Raw genomic sequence first — 17,660 nt, 5'->3', positions numbered from 1 at the left:
TTTCTTTCTTTCTTTCTTTCTTTCTTTCTTTCTTTCTTTCTTTCTTTTTTTTCTTTCTTTCTCTTTCTTTCTTTCATAGGCTCCATGCCCAGTGTGGAGCCCAATGCAGGGGTTGAACTCATGAACCTGAGATCAAGACCTGAGCTGAAATCAAAAGCCAGACACTTAACCAACTGCACCATCCAGGCACCACAAGAGTCTGTTTCTTTGTCACTCTCTCTCTCCCTATTTTTTTTCTTTCCTCATTTGTTCAGTTTCTTAAATTGCACATATGATTGAAATCATATGGTATTTGTCTTTCTCTGACTTACTGCATTTGGGAAAACACTCTCTAGCTCTATCTATCTTGTTGCAAATGGCAAGATTTCTCTTTTTTATGATTGTGAGATATATCTGTCGAGGGACACATAGGCTGTTTGCATGATTTGGCTATTGTAGAAATGCTGCTATAAACATTGGAGTGCATATGTCCCTTTGAATTAGTGTTTTTGTATTCCTTGGGTAAGTGCCTAGTAGCACAAATGCTAGATATTAGGGTAGTTCTAATTTTAACTTTTTGAGGAACCTCCATATTGTTTTCCACAGTAGCCACACAGTTTGCATTCCCACCAACAGTGCAAGAGGCTTCCCCTTTCTCTGCATCTTTGTCAACACCTGTTGTTTCCTGTGCTGTTGATTTTCGCTATTCTGAGAGGTATGAGATGATATCTCATTGTAGTTCTGATTTGTATTTGCCTGATGATGAATGATGTTGAGCATCTTTTCATGTGTCTTTTAGCCATCTGAATGTTTTTGGAGAAATGTTTATTCATGTCTTCTGCCCATTTTTAATTGGATTATTCCTTTTTCAGATGTTGTTTTATAAATTCTTTATATATGTTGGATACTAACCTTTTATCAGATATGACATTTTGCAATTATCTTCTCCCATTCCATAGGTTGTCTTTTAGTTTTGTTGTTTCCTTCACCGTGCAGAAGCCTTTCATTTTGATGAAGTCCCAGTAGTTTACTTCTGCTTTTGTTTCCCCTGCTTTGGGGCACATATCTAGAAAGAAGTTGGTAGGACCAAAGTCAAAGAGGTTATTGCATTGTTCTCCTCTGGGATTTTTGTAGTTCCAGGTCTCATATTTAGGTCTTTCATCCAATTTGAATTTATTTTGGTGTAAGGTGTAAGAAAGTCCAGTTTCATTCTTTTGCACGTTGCAGTACGGTTATCCCAACACCACTTGTTGAAAAGACTGTCTCTTTCCCACTGGATATTCTTTCCTCCTTTGTCAAAGATTACTTGACCATATAAGTTGTTTTTTTTTAATTTTATTATGTTATGTTAGTCACCATACATCATTAGTTTTTGATGTGGTGATCCACGATCCATTTTTTTCATATAACACCCAGTGCTCCATGCAGTACGTGTCCTCCTTAATACCCATCACTGGGCTAACCCATACCCCCTCCCCCCTCCCCTCTAAAACCCTTTTTGTTTCTCAGAGTCCATAGTCTCTCATGGTTCATCTCTCCCTCCAATTCCCCCCCTTCATTTTTCCCTTCCTTCTCCTAATGTCTTCCATGCTATTCCTTAAGTTCCACAAATAAGTGACACCATATGATAATTGACTTTCTCTGCTTGACTTAGTTCACTTAGCATAATCGTGTCCAGTCCCATCCATGTTGATGTAAAAGTTGGGTATTCATCCTTTCTGATGGCTGAGTCATATTCCATTGTATATATGGACCACATCTTCTTTATCTATTCATCTGTTGAAGGGCGTCTCGGCTCTTTCCACAGTTTGGCTATTGAGGACATTGCTGCTATGAACATTGGGGTGCATATGGCCCTTCTTTTCACTACATCTGTGTCTTTGGGGTAAATACCCAGGACTGCAATTGCTGGGTCATAGGGTAGCTCTATTTTTAAATTTTTGAGGAACCTCCACATTGTTTTCCAAAGTGGTTGTACCAAATTGCATTCCCACCAAGAGTGTAAGAGGGTTCCCCCTTTCTCCACAACCTCTCCAACATTTGTTGTTTCTTGCCTTGTCAATTTTTGCCATTCTAACTGGTGTAAGGTGATATCTCAATGTGGTTTTGATTTGAATTTCCTTGATGGTTAATGATGATAAACATTTTTTCATGTGTCTGTTAGCCATTTGTATGTCTTCTTTAGAGAAGTGTCTTTTCATATCTTCTGCTCACCTTTTGACTTGGTTATTTGTTTTTTGGGTGTTGAGTTTGAGAAGTTCTTTATAGATCTTGGATACCAGCCCTTTATCTGTAGTGTCATTTGCAAATATCTTCTCCCATTCTGTGGGTTGCCTCTTTTTTGTTGACTGTTTCCTTTGCGGTGCAGAAGCTTTTGATCTTGATGAAGTCCCAAAAGTTCATTTTTGCTTTTGTTTCATTAGCCTTTGGAGATGTATATTGAAAGAAGTTGCTGTGGGCAATGTCAAGAGGTTACTGCCTATGTTCTCCTCTAGGATTTTGATGGATTCCTGTCTCACACTGAGTTCTTTCATCCACTTTGAGTTTATCTTTCTGAATGGTGTTAGAGAATGGTCGAGTTTCATTCTTCTGCATGTGGCTGTCCAATTTTCCCAGCACCATTTATTGAAGAGACTGTCTTTTTTCCAGTGCATGTTTTTTCCTGCTTTGTCAAAGATTGTTTGACCATAGAGTTGAGGGTCCATATCTGGGTTCTCTATTCTGTTCCATTGATCTGTCTGTTTTTGTGCCAGTACCATGCTGTCTTGGTGATCACAGCTTTGTAATATAGCTTGAAATCGGTCAACGTGATGCCCCCAGCTTTGTTTTTCTTTTTCAACATTTCCTTGGCGATTTTCTGATTCCATACAAATTTCAGGATTGTTTGTTCCAGCACTTTGAAAAATGTCATTGGAATTTTGATCGGGATGGCATTGAAGGTATAGATTGCTCTGGGTAGCATAGACATTTTAACAATGTTTATTCTTCCTATCCATGAGCATGGAATATTTTTCCATCTTTTTGTGTCTTCAATTTCTTTCATGAGTGTTCTGTAGTTCCTACAGTGTAGATCTTTTACCTCTTTGGTTAGGTTTATTCTGAGATATCTTATGGTTTTTGGTGCTATTGCAAATGGAATCGTTTCTCTAATTTCTCTTTCTACAGTTGCATTGTTAGTGTATAAGAAAGCAACTGATTTCTGTGCATTGATTTTGTATCCTGCCACATTACTGAATTGCTGTATGAGTTCTAGTAATTTGGGGTTAGAGTCTTTTGGGTTTTCCACATAAAGTATCATGTCGTCTGCGAAAAGAGAGAGTTTGACATCTTTGCCAATTTGAACACTTTTATTTCTTTTTGTTGTCTGGTTGCTATTGCTAGGACTTCTAGTACTATGTTGAACAATAGTGGCAAGAGTGGGCATCCTTGACGTGTTCTTGATCTTAAGGGAAATGCTCTCAGCTTTTCCCCATTGAGGATGATAGTCGCTGTGGGTTTTTCATAGATGGATTTTATGAAGTTGAGGAATGTTCCCTCTATCCCTATACTCTGAAGAGTTTTAATCAGGAAAGGATGTTGTATTTTGTCAAATGCTTTTTCTGCATCAATTGAGAGGACCATATGGTTCTTCTCCCTCCTCTTATTAATGTGTTATATCACATTGATTGATTTGTGAATGTTGAACCACCCTTGCATCCTGGGGATAAATCCCACTTGGTCGTGGTGGATGATCCTTTTAATGTATTGTTGGATCCTATTAGCTAGGATTTTGCTGAGGATTTTGGAATCCATATTCATCAGGGATATCGGTCTGAAATTCTCCTTTTTGATGGGGTCTTTTCCTGTTATGGGGATTAAGGTAATGCTGGCCTCATAAAATGAGTTTGGAAGTTTTCCTTCTGTTTCTATTTTTTGAAACAGCTTCAGTAGAATAGGTATTATTTCTTCTTTGAATGTTTGGTAGAATTCCCCAGGGAATCCATCAGACCCCCCAGACTCTTGTTTTTTGGGAGGTTTTTGATAACTGCTTCAATCTCGTTATTGGTTATTGGCATATTCAGGTTGTCAATTTCTTCCTGTTTCAGTCTTGGTAGCTTATAGGTTTCCAGGAAGGCCTCCATTTCTTCCAGATTGCTCAGTTTATTTGCATAGAGTTATTGATAATAATTTCCAATAATTGTTTCTATTTCCTTGGTATTAGTCGTGATCTCACCCCTTTCATTCATAATTTTATCAATTTGGGTCCTTTCTCCTTTCTTTTGGATAAGTCTGGCCAGTGGTTTATTGATCTTATTAATTCTTTCAAAGAACCAACTTCTAGTTTCGTTGATCTGATCTACTGTGTTTCTGGTTTCTAATTCATTGATTTCTGCTCTAATTTTAATTATTTCTCTTCTAATGCGTGGCTTAGGCATTGTTTGCTGCTTTTTCTCTAGTTCTTTAAGGTGTAGAGTTAGTTGGTGAATTCGGGATTTTTCTATTTTTTTTTTTTTTTTTTTGAGTGAGGCTTGGATGGCTATGTATTTCCCCCTTAGGACTGCTTTTGCAATATCCCATAGGTTTTGGACTGATGTGTTTTCATTCTCATTGATTTCCATGAATTGTTTAAGTTCTTCTTTGATTTCCTGGTTGACCCAAACATTCTTGAGCAGAGTGGTCTTTAGCTTCCAAGTGTTTGAATTTCTGCCAAATTTTTTCTTGTGATTGAGTTCCTGTTTTAAAGCACTGTGGTCTGAGAATATGCAGGGAATAATCTTAATCTTTTGGTGTCGGTTGAGACCCGATTTGTGACCCAGTATGTGATCTATTCTGGAGAAAGTTCCATGTGCACTCGAGAAGAATGAGTATCCTGTTGTTTTAGGGTGGAATGTTCTGTAAATATCTATGAGGTCCATCAGGTCCAGTGTATCATTCAAAGCTCTTGTTTCCTTGTTGATTTTCTGCTTAGATGATCTGTCCATTGCTAAGAGTGGAGTATTGAGGTCTCCTACAATTAACGTATTGTTTTCAATATGACTTTATTTTGGTTAACAGTTGGCTTATGTAGATGGCTGCTCCCATGTTGGGAGCATAGATATTTACAATTGTTAGATCTTCTTGTTGGATAGACCCTTTAAGAATGATATAGTGTCCTTCTGTGTCTCTAATTACAGACTTTAGTTTATAATCTAATTTGTCTGATATAAGAATTGCTACCCCAGCTTTCTTTTGAGGTCCGCTGGCATGGAAGATGGATCTCCATCCCTTTACTTTCAGTCTGGATGTATCTTTAGGTTCAAAATGAGTCTCTTGTAGTCAGCATATGGATGGGTCCTGTCTTTTTATCCAATCTGTAACCCTGTGCCATTTTATGGAGCATTTAGGCCATTCACGTTGAGATTGATTATTGAAAGATATGAATTAATTGTCATCATGTTGCCTGTGAAGACGTTGTTTTAATAGATTGTCCCTGTAAATTTCTGTTGTATATGACTCTTGGGGTCTTTCTCCTTTTATAGAACCCCCTTAATATTTCTTGCAGGGCCCGCTTAGTGGTCACATATTCTTTCAATTTCTGCCGGTCATGGAAGCTCTGCCTCTCTCCATCCATTCTAAACGACAGCCTTGCCAGATAAAGTATTCTTGGCTGCATGTTCTTCTTATTTAGTACCCTGAATATGTCTTGCTAGGCCTTTCTGGCTTGCCAGGTCTCTGTGGATAGTTCTGACATTATTCTGATGTTCCTCCCTCTGTATGTAAGGAATCTCTTCCCCCTAAGTGCCCTTAAGATGGTTTCCTTGGTTCTAAGATTTGCAAATTTTACTGTTACATGCTGGGGTGTTGGCCTGTTTTCCTTGATCTTGGGAGGAGTCCTCTCTGCCTCTAGGACACGAATGTTTGTTTCATTCCCCAGATTAGGGAAGTTCTCAGCTACGATTTGCTCAAATACATCTTCTAGTCCTCTCTCTCTCTCCACTTCCTCCGGGATTCCAATTATTCTGAAACTGGAACACTTCATGGTGTCACTTATTTCTCTGATTCTATTTTCATGGATTCTGACTTGTTTTTCCCTGGCTTCCTCTTTTCCCTTTTTATCTATTATATGTCTTCCAGGTCGCTTATCCGTTCTTCTGCCTCACTTACCCTAGCTGTTAGATTATCTAGATTGGACTGGATCTCATTGATAGCATTTTTAAGTTCTGCCAATTCAGCTTTCATTTCTGCCCTTAGAGACTCTATGTTGCCATTAATTGATTTCTCCGTTCTAGCCATTGTCTTCACAATTGCTAGCCTGAATTCCATCTCCAACATCTTGGTTATATCTGCATCCATTTGTAAATCTGCAGCATAAGTCATGATCTCTGAGTCTTTTCTATTTGGGGGCTCCTCCTCCTAGTCATTCTGTTGAGGGGTGTTTGAGGGAATGTATAGAGTCCAAATTATTGACCAGAACCCAAGCAAGATGCACCTGTTTTCTTGGGACCTTAGGGTTGCTGGCCTCTTTTTTCCCAGCCTGTCTTCTGGGGGAGGGGCCTGCTGCACTGTTACTCAGGCAACCCTGTTTGGGCGGAGTTGCCCTGCTCCCCTGTGGCGGGGGATGGGCTCAGCGGGAATCAGTTTTTGGGGCTTTTGTTCTCTGGTGGCTTTCCCTGGCAGCTTTCTGCATCTCTTCCATGAGTCAGAGCAGAAGAGACTGTTTCCAACCCTCTGCCTCAGAGCAGAGAGACCGCAGTCTGTTCTTCAGTGCACTCTCCAGGCCACACTGTCTCCGTTTCTGTCTGTGCTGCTATAAACTGCAGAGGCCTGGGTTGTGCACCCCTCCGCAGCGCCCCCAGTTCTGCCTCCATGTGGGGGCACGTCTCTGCCCTTTGGGCTTCTAAAACCCCCAGCTGTTCCCAGTTCGCATGCGTGACCCCCCCCCCCCATTCCGGGTTTCCGCCCCGGGGGCTGCCCTAAAATCCTATCCCCGCCACTACCGGTCTGCGAGTCTGTTTCCCGTCCCCAGCGAGCGAGGCTGTTGCTCAATGGCGGTGTAGGATCCCCACGGCCAGGCACCCTCCTACTGCCGTTTATCCTCCAATATCTGCCTGCGGAATCAGGGCTCCCCACTTCGCACCTGGAAACCAAGCGCCTGCGATATTCTGTTTGTAGAGATCCAGATCTTCTTACATCTCAGGCGGGTTTCGTGGGTGCTCAGAGTGGTCTGGTGAGATATCCAGCTCAATTCCGGGGACCAGTTGAAATAGGGTCCCCTACGCCTCCACCATCTTTCCTTTGGAATCCGACCATATAGTTTTTTTGTTTTGTTTTGTTTTGTTTTCTTTTTTTGAGAGGGAGAGAGAGTCGAGAGAGGGGGAGGAAATGTGAGAGGGAGAGGGAGAGAGAGGGATTCTCAAGCAGTCTCCACAACCAGCATTGAGCTTGATGTGAGGCTCATCCCACAACCTTAGATCACAAGAATCGGCCGCTCAAATGAATGAGTCACCCAGGCGCCCCTAGTTGTGGATTTATTTTTTCATTTTCTATTCTGTTCTCTTGATCTATGTTTCTATTTTTGTGCCAGTACCATACAGCTTTCTAATATAACTTGACGTCCAGAATTGTGATGCTTCCAGCTTTTCTTTTTTTCCCAAGGTTGCTTGGCTATTCAGGGTCTTTTTAGGATTGTTTGTTCTAGCTCCGTGAAAAATGCTGCTGGTGTTTTGATAAGGAATGCATTAAATATGTACATTGCTTTGGGTAGTATAGACATTTTAACAATATTTGTTCTTCCAATCCATGAGTATGGATTGTCTTTCCATTTCTTTGTATCATCTTCAATTTCTTTCGTCAGTGTTTTATGGTTTTCAGAGTACAGTTGTTTCACCTCTTTGGTTAGGTTTACTCCTAGGTATATTATTGTTTTTGCTGCAATTGTAAATGGGATTTATTCCTTAATTTCTCTTTCTATTACTTCATTATTGGTGTATAGAAATGAAACAGATTTCTGTATGTTGACTATATATTCTATGACTTTCCTGAATTCGTTTATCAGTTCTAGCATTTTTTAATTAATTTTTTTTATTGTTATGTTAATCACCATACATTACATCATTAGTTTTTGATGTAGTGTTCCTCGGGTTTTTTATATAGAGGGTTGTATCCTCTGCAAATAGTGAAAATTTGACTTCTTCCTTGCCTATTTGGATGCCTTTTATTTCTTTTTGTTGTCTAATTGCTGTGGCTAGGACTTCCAATACTATGTTAAATAACAGTGGTGAGTGTGGACATCCTTGTCTTGTTCTTGACCACAGAGGATATGAGCTGTGGGTTTTCCCATATATGGCCTTTATTATGTTGAGGTATGTTCCCTGTAAACCTATTTTGTTGAGGATTTTTCATCCAGAATGGGGCGCCTGAGTGGCTTGGTCGGTTGGGTGGCTGCCTTTGGCTTGGGTCGTGTGGTCCTGGGGTTCTGGGATCGAGCCCCGTGTTGGGTTCCATGCTCAGTGAGGTGTCTGCTTTTCCCTCTGCCTCTGCCGCTCCCACTTGTGCTCTCTCTAATAAATGAATGGAATCTTTTTTTTTTTTTAAAAAGATGTTGTAATTTGGCAAACCCTTTTTCTTTTTTTTAAATTTCCTCCATAAGAGTATTTTTTAATATTTCAAGTTTTTACTTAAATTCTAGTTAGTTAACATATAGTGTAATGGTAGATTCGAGAGTAGAATTTAGTGATTCATCACTTACATATCACACCCAGTGCTCATCACACATCCCCTCCTTAATATGCATCACTCATTTAGCTCAGTCCTGCCCACCTCCCCTCCAGCAATCCTCAGTTTTTTCTCTATAGTTAAGAGTCTCTTTTATGGTTTGCCTCCCTCTCTTTTTTTCCCATTCTTTCCCCTATGTTCATCTATTTTTTGTTTCTTAGATTGCACATATGAGTGAAATCATATGGTATTTGTCTTTCTCTGACTGACTTAACTTTGCTTAGCATAATACACTCTAGCTCCATCCATGTCATTGTAAATGGCAAGATTTCATTCTTTTTGGTGGCTAAGTAATATTCCTTTGCATATATATATATATATATATATATATATATATATATATACCACATCTTCTTTATCCATTCATCAGTTGATGGATATTTGGGCTCTTCCCATAATTTGGCTATTGTTAATAATGCTGCAGTAAACACTGGGGTACATGTGCCCCTTTGAATCAGTATTTTTTTTTATCCTTAGTGTAAATACCTAGTAGTGCAACTGCTGGGTCATAGGGTAGCTCTATTTTTACTTTTTGAGGCACCTCCATGCATATCCTAGAGAAGCTGGACCAGTTTGCATTCTCACCAACAGTGTAAGAGGGTCCTCCTTTCTCTGCATCCTTGACAACACCTATTGATTCCTGTGTTGTTAATTTTAGCCATTCTGACAGGTGTGAAGTTGTATGTCATCGTGGTTTTGATTTGCATTTCCCTAATGATAGTGATGTTGAGCATCTTTTCATGTGTCTGTTGTCCATCTGGATGTCTTCTTTGGAGAAATATCTACTCATGTCTTCCTTCGATTTCTTAACTGGATTATTTGTTTTTGGGGTGTTGAGTTTAATGAGTTCTTTATAGATTTTGGATGCTAACCCTTTATTAGATTTTTCATTTGCAAATATCTTCTCCCTTTCTGTAGGATGTTTTGTTGACTGTTTTCTTTGCTGGGCAGAAGGTTTTATCTTGATGAAGTCCCAATAGTTTATTTTTGCTTTTGTTTCCCTTTCCTCAGGAGACGTGTTGCTGAAGTTACTACAGCCCATGTCAAAGAGGTTGCTACCTGCATTCTCCTCTAGAACTTTGATGGTTTCCTGTCTCACATTTAGGTCTTTCATCCATTTTGAATTTATTTTTGTGTATGATGTAAGAAAGTGGTCCAGTTTCATTCTTCTGCATATTGTTGTCCAGTTTTCCCAGCAGCATTTGTTGAAGAGACTGTTGAAGAGAGAATTGGATATTCTCTCTGCTTTGTCAAAGATTAGGTGACCATATAGTTGTGGGTCCATTTCTGGGTTTTTCATTCTGTTCATTAGTCTATGTGTCTGTTTTTGTGCCAATACCATACTGTCTTGATGATCACAGCTTTGTAATATAGCTTCAAGTCCAGAATTGTGGTGCTCCCAGCTTTCCTTTTCTTCTTCAAGATTGTTTTGGCTATTTGGGTTCCTTTGTCATTCCATACAAATTTTAGGATTGTTTATTCTAGCTCTGTGAGAAATGCTGGTGGTATTTTGATAGGGATTGTATTAAATATGTAGATTGCTTTAGGTATTATAGACATTTTTACAACATTTATTCTGCCAATCCATGAGCATGGAATGTTTTTCCACTACTTTGTGTGATCTTCAATTTCTTTCACAAGTATTCTATAATTTTCAGAGTACAAATCTTTTACCTCCTTGGCTAGGTTTATTCCTACGTACCTAATGGTTTTTGGTGCAATTCTTAATGGGGTTGATTCTTTTACTTCTCTTCCTGCTGCTTCATTATTTCCTTGTAGAAATGCCACAGATTTCTGCCCATTAGTTTTGTATCATGTAAATTCACTGAATTTGTGTGCTAGTTCTAACAATTTTTTGGTGGAGTCTTTTGGGTTTTCTACATAGAGTATTATGTCATGTGCGAATAGTAAAAGTTTGACTTCTTCCTTGCCGATTTGGAAACATTTTCTTTCTTTTTGTTGTCTGATTGCTGAGGGTAGGACTTCCAGTAGTATGTTAAATAATAATGGTGAGAATAGACATCCTTACCTTGTTCCTGATCATAGAGGAAAAGCTCTCAGGCTTTCCCCATTGAGGATGATATTAGTTGTGGGTCTTTCTATATGGCCTTTATGATGTTGAGGTATATTCCCTCTATTCCTACTTTGTTGAGGGTCTTTCATCAATAATGGATGGTGTACTTTGTTAATGCTTTTTCTGCATCTATTGAGAGAATCAGTATTTGTTCTTCCAATCCATGAGTATGAAACATTTTTTTTCCATTTCTTTGTGTGTTCCTCAATTTCTTTCATAAGTGTTCTATAGTTTTCTGAGTACAGATCTTTTGCCTCTTTGGTTAGGTTTATTCCTAGGTATCTTATGGTTTTTGGTGCAATTGTAAATGGGATCGATTCCTTAATTTTTCTTGCTTTGGCCACATTGTTAGTGTATAGAAATGCAACTGATTTCTGTGCATTGTTTTTATGTGCCAAGTTGCTGAATTCTCGTATGAATTCTAGCAATTTTGGGGTGGAGTCTTTTGGGTTTTCCATATAGAGTATCATGTCATCTGTGAAGAGTGAGAGTTTGACTTCTTTGCCCATTCAGAAGATTTTATTTCTTTTTGTTGTCTGATTGCTGAGACTAGGACTTCTAGTACTATGTTGAACAACAGTGGTGAGAGAGGATATCCCTGCCATGTTCCTAACCTTAGGGGAAAGCTCGCAGTTTTTCCCCATTGGGAATTAATTTGCTGTGGGCTTTTCATAAATGGCTTTTATGATATTAAGTTATATTCCCTCTGTCCCTACAATGTGAAGAGTTTTAATCAAGAAAGGATGTTGTACTTTGTCAAATGCTTTTTCTGCATCAATTGAGAGGATCATATGGTTCTTGTCTCTTCTTTTATTAATGTGATCTATCATGTTGATTGATTTGAGATTGTTGAACCACCCTTGCAGCCCAGGAATAAGTCCCACCTGGTCGTAGTGAATAATCTTTTAATGTACTGTTGGATTCTATTGGCTAGTAGCTTGGTGAGTATTTCGGCATCCATGTTCATCAGGGATATTGGTCTGTAATTCTACTTTTTGGTGGGGTCTTTGGTTTTGGGATCAAGGTAATGTTGGCCTCATAGAATGAGTTTGGAAGTTTTTCTTCCATTTCTATTTTTTGAAAAAGCTTCAAAAGAATAGGTATTCTTTCTTCTTTAAATGTTTGGTAGAATTCCCCTGGGAAGCCATTTAGCCCTGGACTCTTGTTCTTTGGACGATTTTTGATTACTGCTTCAATTTCCTTGCCGGTTATTGGTCTGTTCAGATTTTCTATCTCTTCCTGTTTCAGTCTGGGTGGTTTATAAATTTCCAAGAATGCATCCATTTCTTCCAGATTTGCCTAATTGTTGGCGTATAGTTGCTCAGAGTATGTTCTTAAAATTATCTGTATTTCCTTGGTGTTGATCATGATCTCTCCCCTTTCATTCATGATTTTATTAATTTATGTCCTTTCTCTTTTCTTTTGGATAAGTCTGGCCAGAAGTTTATCGATCTTATTAATTCTTTCAAAGAACCAGCTTCTAGTTTCGTTTATCTGTTCTGTTCTGGTTTCTATTTCATTGATTTCTGCTCTAATCTTTATTCTTTCTCTTCTGCTTGGTTTAGGCTTTATTTGCTGTTGTTTTTCCAGGCGTAAGGTTAGTTTGTGTATTTGGGATTTTTCTAATTTTTCGAGAGAGGCTTGTATTGCTGTGTACTTCCCTACTAGGACCACTTTTGCTATATCCCAGAGGTTTTGAACAGAAATGAAAACAGGTTTTTTCATTCTCATTAGTTTCCATGAATTTTTAAAAAGATTTTATTTATTTATTTGTCAGAAAAAGAGAGAGAGAGAAAGAGAGGGGGAGAGAGAGATTGGCTGAGTCCAAGCAGGGGGTGGGGAGCAGCAGGTAGAGGGAGAAGCAGGCTCCCTTCTGAGCAAGGAGCTTGATTCTGGACTCAATTCCAGGACCCTGGGATCATGACCTGAGCTGAGAGCAGATGTTTAATCTACTGAGCCACCCAGGTGTCACGGTTTCCATGAATTTTTTTTTCTTCTTTAATTTCCTGGCTGACCATTCATTCTTTAGCAGGATACTTTTTAACCTCCAAGTGTTTGAGTTCCTTCTGAATTTCCTATAGTGATTGAGTTCTAGTTTCAAAGAATTGTGGTCTGAAAATATGCAGGGAATAATCTCAATATCTTGGTATTGATAGTTTAGACCTGGTTTGTGACCCAGTAGGTGGTCTATTCTGGAGAAAGTTCCGTGTGAACTCAAGAAGAATGAGTATTCTGTTGTTTTAGAATGGAATGGTCTGTATATATCTGTTAAGTCCATCTGGTCCAGTGTGTCATTAAAAGCTCTTGTTTCTTTGTTGATCTTCTGCTTAGATGATCTGTCCATTGCTGTGAGTGGGGTGTTGAAGTCCCCTACTATTAATGTATTTTTATCAATATGTTTCTTTACTTTGGTTATTAATTTGTTTTTATAATTGGCTGCTCCCATGCTGGGGGCATAAGTATTTACAATTGTTAGATCTTCCTGTTGGATAGACCCTTTAAGTATGATATGGTGTCCCTCTCCATCTCTTACTACAGTGTTTGGTTTAAAATCTAATTCGTCTGGTGTGAGGATTGCTATGCCAGCTTTCTTTTGAGGTCCGTTAACATGGTAAGTTGTTCTCCACCCCCTCACTTTCAGTCTGGAGGTGTCTTTAGGTTTAAAATGAGTCTCTTGTAGACAGCATATGGATGGTTCTTGCTTTTTTTTTTTATCCAAACTGATACCCTGTGTCTTTTGGTTGGAGCATTTAGCTCATTTACATTCAGAGTAACTATTGAAAGATATGAATTTAGTGCCATTGTATTGCTCGTAAAGTCCCTGTTTTTGTAGATTGACTTTATTACTTTTGGTCTATGTTACTCTTGGGGTCTCTCTTCACTTATAGTATCCCCCTTAATTTTTCTTGCAGGGCTGGCTTGGTGGTCACATATTCTTTCAGTTTCTTTCTGTCCTGGAAACTATTTATCTCTACTTCCATTCTGAATGACAGCCTTGCTGGATAAAGTATTCTTGGCAGCAGGTTCTTCTCATTTAGTAACTTCAATATATCTTGCCACCCCTTTCTGGCCTGCAAGGTTTCTGTGGATAGGTCTCATGTTATTCTGATGTTACTTCCTCTTGTACATAAGGAAACTCCTCTCCCTGGATGTTCTCAGGCTAGCTTCTTTATCTCTAAGATTTGCAAGCTTCACTATTATAAGTTGGGGTGTTGATCTATTTTTATTGATTTTGGGAGGGGTCCTCTCTGCCTCTTGGACATGAATGCTTATTTCCTTCACCAGATTAGGGAAGTTCTCAGCTATGGTTTGCTCAAATATACCTTCTAGCCTTCTCTCTCTCTCTCCACTCCCTCAGGGATCCCAATAATTCTGACATTGGTTCGCTTGAAGGCATTATTAAATTCTCGAAACCTCTCTTCTTGGGCTATTGGTTGTCTTTCTCTCTTTTCCTCTACTTCCTTTCCATCAGCCTGTACTCTCCTCTAGATCACTTATTCTCTCTTCTGCCTCATTGACCCTAGCTGTTAGAGCATCCAATTTAGACTGCATCTCATTCATAGCATTTTTAAGTTTGGCCTGGTTAGATTTCATTTCTGCCCTTAGAGATTTTGTACTGTCACTTTTGCTTTTCTCCAGCCTAGCTATTAACTTTGTGATTGCTATCCTAAATTCCATCTCTGACATCTTACTTATATCCATATTGATTAGCTCTGTGGCAGAGAACATTGCCTCTGGTTCTTTCTTTTGTTGTGACTTCCTCTTTCTACTTATTTTGCCCAGAGAAGGATTGGTGAGTGAATGAGCAGAGTCCAAAATATCAACCACGACCCAAACAAAATACACCCTAGAAAAATCTGAAGTGGTCAGAAGACCCAACAGAAAAGCAAAGAAAACCAAAATGAAACAAAACAATAAAAAAAGGTAGGGGAGAGAGACTATAATCTCACAAGGTGGACAAAAGAGGATGATCCACTTGTTCCTGATTGAATTTTGGTCTGTGTGTTAGAAGACACTACATCCCAAAATTGCAAAGAAAGCAAAATTTACATAGTTTATATAAGGGATATATATATACACACACACACATATATATATAAAATATGTAATATATTTATATATAATTTATATAATATATAAAAATATATAATATATAAAAATAAAATGTATATAAAATATATATATAAAATTGAATAGAGTGAAAAAAGGACTAAAATGAAGCCTATATCTATAAAATGTAGATGTAAAAAATAAGTTAAAAAGCATCTTAGAAACATAATTTGGTAAAATAAGAATCTAGTTGAAATGGGAAAAGGTAAAGAAAAAAAGAAATGGAATATTTTAGCCTGAAAGATAAACGAGTTGTGAGAAAACATCTGTAGCTCAACATCCTATTTTCCCCTGGCACTGGAGTTTTACAGTCTTGTGGAGTCCATAAAGTTGTGATCCACCTGTTCTTCCAGTCTGTCTTCTGGGGGAGGGGCCCGCTGTGCTCCTTCTCAGGTGTCTTTGCCTAGGCGGATTTGCCCCAACCCTTTTAGGAAAATAGGCTCAGTGGAAGCTGGACCTCTGTGTGGCTTTTGTTCCCTGGAGGCTTTCTGCACCTCCTCAGAGGATCAGAGCAAAAATGACTGAGCCCAGATCTCTAGCCCAGAGCTGAGAGATCATGGACCCCCTCTTCAATAAACCCTCTGGGACAAACAGTTTTCACTTTTGTGTGTGCCAAATTCTGCAATCCTTCCGTGGGGAGTCCCAGGGACCCACCAGCGTCACTGCCTTGGTGTGCCCTGGGACCATGAGTGGTTGCAGGCTCCTGCACGCACCCTGCTCCACTGCTCCCGGGCCAAGGCTGGGTGCCCCCGTACTGTCCTTTCTGGGGCTGCTGCCACCCTGAGAGCTGTTGTCTTGTCACGGGCACAGCCACTTCACCTCTCCCAGGAAATGGTAAATAGCCTGTGCTTTCCAGTCCTTTTCAGGGTGCTCAGGCAAAGAGCAGACACTCGACTGGCCTGGCAGCCCAAGCTGAGAGTCCCTCCTGGGCTCGCTGACCATACCAGTTTTGTCGCCCCACTGCTTGGGTATTCTATCGGTTCGGGCACCCCCATTCTTTCTGTGTCTCCTGGGATCCTGAGACCACAATGACTCACTTAGAATTCCTCCCTTTTCATCTCCAGATGTCTCTCGCTGGAGCAGTTTTCTAAGGGTTCCAATTTTATGCTCTGGTGTTATATTACTTTCCAGTGGCCAGCTTGTGGAGGCTTCCTCCCCCCTCCTTTCATCTTCCAATATCTCCCTGAAAATTCATAACTCTGCACCTCCCACCTTGCAAAGAGCAATCACTTTTCTACTTGCAGAGTTCCAGATGTATTTTCTTAGATCTCAGGCTGAATTCATGGGTGTTCAGAATGGTTTGCGAGATATCCATCTAAATTCAAGGGACCAAATGAAATGAGGTCCCCTACTCTTCTGCCATCTTGCTGCACCTCTTGGGTCTGTTCAGGTTTTATATTTCTTCCTGTTTCAGTTTTGGTAGTTTATACATCCCTAGGAATGCATCACTTTCTTCCAGATTGCCTAATTTGTTGGCCTTTGGTTGCTCATAACGTGTTCTTATAATTGTTTGTATTTCTTTAGTGTTGGCTATGATCTCTCCTCTTTCATTCATTATTCTATTTATTTGGGTCCTTTCTCTTTTCTTTTTGAGAGGATCACATGGTTCTTATCTTTTCTTTTATTAATGTGATGTGTCACATTGATCTGTGAATACTGAACTACCCTTGCAGCCCAGGAATAAATCCCACTTCATTGTGGTGAATGATTTTTTTAATGTATGTTGGATTCAAATTGCTAGTATTTTGTTGAGATTTTTTGCATCTATATTCATCAGGGATATTTGCCTGTAATTCTCCTTTTTAATGGGGTCTTTGTCTGGTTTTGGAATCAAGGTAATGCTAGCCTCATAGAATGAGTTTGGAAGTTTTTTCCTTCTATTTCTGTTGTTTGGAATAGTTTGAGAAGAATAGGTATTAACTCTTCATTATTTTTATTTTTTAAAGTTTTCTTTTTTAAATTCTAGTTACTTAACATGTAGTGCAATATTGGTTTAAGGAGTAGAATTTAGTGATTTATTACTTACATATAACACCCAGTGCTCATTACAAGTGCCCTCCTTAATACCCATCACCCATTTAGCTCATCCCCCAAACACCTCCCTTCTAGGAACCCTCAGTTTGATCTCTACAGTTGAGACTCTTAGGTTTTGCATCCCTCTCTTTTTTCTCCCTTCCCCTATGTTCATCTGTTTTGTTTCTTAAGTTCCACATATGAGTGCAATCATATGGTATTACTCAGCAGAAAGAGAAATCAAAGAATCAATCCCATTATGCTTAGCATAATACACTCTAGCTCCATTCACGTCATTGCAAAAGGCAAGATTTCATTCTTTTTGATGGCTGAGTAATATTCCATTGTAAATATATACCACATTTTCTCTATCCATTCATCAGTTGATGGATGTTTGGGCTCTTCCCATAATTTGGCTATTGTTGATAATGCTGCTGTAAACATCAAGGTGCATGTGCCCCTTGGAATCAGTATTTTTTGTATCCTTATTATAAATACCTAGTAGTGCAATTGCTGGGTCATAGGGTAGTTCTATTTTTACCTTTTGAGGAACCTCCATAGTGTTTTCCAGAGTGGTTGCACCAGTTTGCATTCCCACCAACAGTGTAAGAGGGTTCCCCTTTCTCTGCATCCTTGCCAACACTTGTTGTTTCCTGTGTTGTTAATTTTAGCCAAACTGACAGGTGTGAGGTGGTATGTCATCATGGTTTTGATTTGCATTTCCCTGATGATGAGTGATATTGAGTATCTT

Source organism: Callorhinus ursinus, unplaced genomic scaffold (genome assembly GCF_003265705.2).
Source record: "Callorhinus ursinus isolate GAN/ISIS: 27379988/994484 unplaced genomic scaffold, GSC_fseal_2.0 scaffold40, whole genome shotgun sequence".
Lineage (NCBI taxonomy): Eukaryota > Metazoa > Chordata > Mammalia > Carnivora > Otariidae > Callorhinus > Callorhinus ursinus.
Note: the sequence above shows the minus strand (reverse complement) of the source record.